We start from the raw sequence: 1911 nt of genomic DNA, 5'->3' as shown, positions 1-1911 counted from the left end.
ATGATGATGATATATATATATATATATATATATATATATATTATATATTATATATATATATGTATGTGTGTATATATATATATATTATATATATATATATATATATATGTATATATATATATTATATATATATATATATATATATGTATATATATGAATGTATATATTTATATATATATATATATATATATATATATTATATATATATAATATATATATTATATATATATATATATATATATAGATATTAATAAGGGTGACAGGGGGTGACATCATTCAAAAGCTGAAACAATGCAAAGCGCATTGTAACCAGCGGTGTATAACAACATACTCCACACACCTTTCACAAGGCAGGGTAGGTAGTGTCCCTCTATTTCATAGCAATGGCAAACAAGTTTAGAGTAGTGGGCGAGGCTGGAAGGATTGAGGAAAGACACCTTCCTCTCCAGCGAAGCCCTTAACAATCATTTTAAGTTCCACTTGGAAAGGAAAGTGAGTCTAGAGGTGGGGGTGCAACCTCAGTGAATGTGCTAAAAGGGGAGTGTTTATGGCAAAAATAGTTGACATGAATGGCCCCATTCTAAGCATGCACCTATAGATTGGAAAGCAACAGCTAGGGCAGGGCTTGTGTCTTTGATGGTCAGGGTAACCCTGGATCAACGAATGAGGTTCCTTTATTGGCCCTTTTTGGAAGTTCTGTATCAGGAAGACTGCATCAATCTTCCTCCTCCTTCACATTATTATTATTATAATTTTTTCCTTCTTCAAATTTTCTTCCATTTCTCGCTGGGTGTTTTCCGTACACCTAGGGCAGAGAAGCTCATTGTATGCATTCCCAGATTACACACGCAAATTCACAGGTAAAATATGTATTTAAAAAATTAATAGATAAATAAATTCATGGATGGATGTTGTTTTCACAGCGATAATGCTCTTCTCTGTACATGAGCCATTCCAGTTAACACGATTTTTTGCACTACCTGTAGGGATGGTAAGTACCTTTTTTTATCATTCCTAATATTATTATTATTATTGAGTGAGAGAGCAGTGCATGCCATCAAAGTGACACTGGGGTAAAATATACAAAGCCCAATATACCCATCATGACTACCCGTCTGGTAAGGGTACACCAGGCACATGCATCACAGCCATATGTACACAACATGGTGATCTCATATCAAGATAAACAGCACATGACCTTGCAGGTGGGGCCCAGTTAGAATTTTCTTCAGGTTGAGTAGCCCGTCCCGCTCAAACGGTCCCTGAATAAGGGTTGTTTAAGGATGTTGAAAGAACCACCCATGTTTCCAAAGGTGAATTATTCAAACCCCAAAGAATCCCTCTCAACACATGGCTATGATGCTCCCCCACTACTTCTGCTCGTGATCAGAGATGCACATATCGTCAGCCACTAAGGGACATGCTCAACTGGTTAAGGTCAAACAACTGACAAGCAAATCTGTGGTATTGAGCAGAATATTTGCTGTGGCCCATCTTTTATACCAAGACAAAACAATGTACATGATAACACTTCCAATTGGTTAAGATCAGCAGCCATGAGAGCCACTGCCTGGTACTGTATTATTATTATTATTATTATTTTCATTACCATCTTCTTTCAATTATTTCCATTTCTTGCCGAGTGTCCTCCTGACACCTAGGGCAGAGAAATGCACCATATAATAAATTGGTAGGCCATTAAAATAACAACACCAGACTGTTCATTTGCAAAGTCATGTGACAGAGTAAAAAGGGGAAGAAAGACAGGAAAGTAAACAAATAAAATAAAAGAGGGAAAGGCAAAGAAAATTCTCAGCGACGAAGCTCTTCTCAATACGTGTGACCAGTTGCCAGTTGAGACTATCTTTGGCACTTCCTTATCATCATCATCATCATCATCATCACCATCAT

The 1911-nt window shown here is 36.4% G+C and overlaps 1 long non-coding RNA gene across 1 annotated transcript in view; it reads right to left on the bottom strand.

Moving 5' to 3' along the window:
- Positions 1–794: 794 nt before the first annotated feature.
- Positions 795–1911, bottom strand: part of LOC118762172 — a 10903-nt gene continuing 9786 nt past the window's right edge. Inside the window, exons 3-4 of the long non-coding RNA XR_004997949.1 lie at positions 1821–1829; positions 795–805 (exon numbers count right to left, since the gene is read on the bottom strand). This is a non-coding gene — a long non-coding RNA (uncharacterized LOC118762172). The remainder of the gene's footprint in view (positions 806–1820; positions 1830–1911) is intronic.

Source organism: Octopus sinensis, linkage group LG2 (genome assembly GCF_006345805.1).
Source record: "Octopus sinensis linkage group LG2, ASM634580v1, whole genome shotgun sequence".
NCBI classification, from domain to species: Eukaryota; Metazoa; Mollusca; class Cephalopoda; order Octopoda; family Octopodidae; genus Octopus; species Octopus sinensis.
Note: the sequence above shows the minus strand (reverse complement) of the source record. Positions and strands in the feature narration are given on the sequence as shown.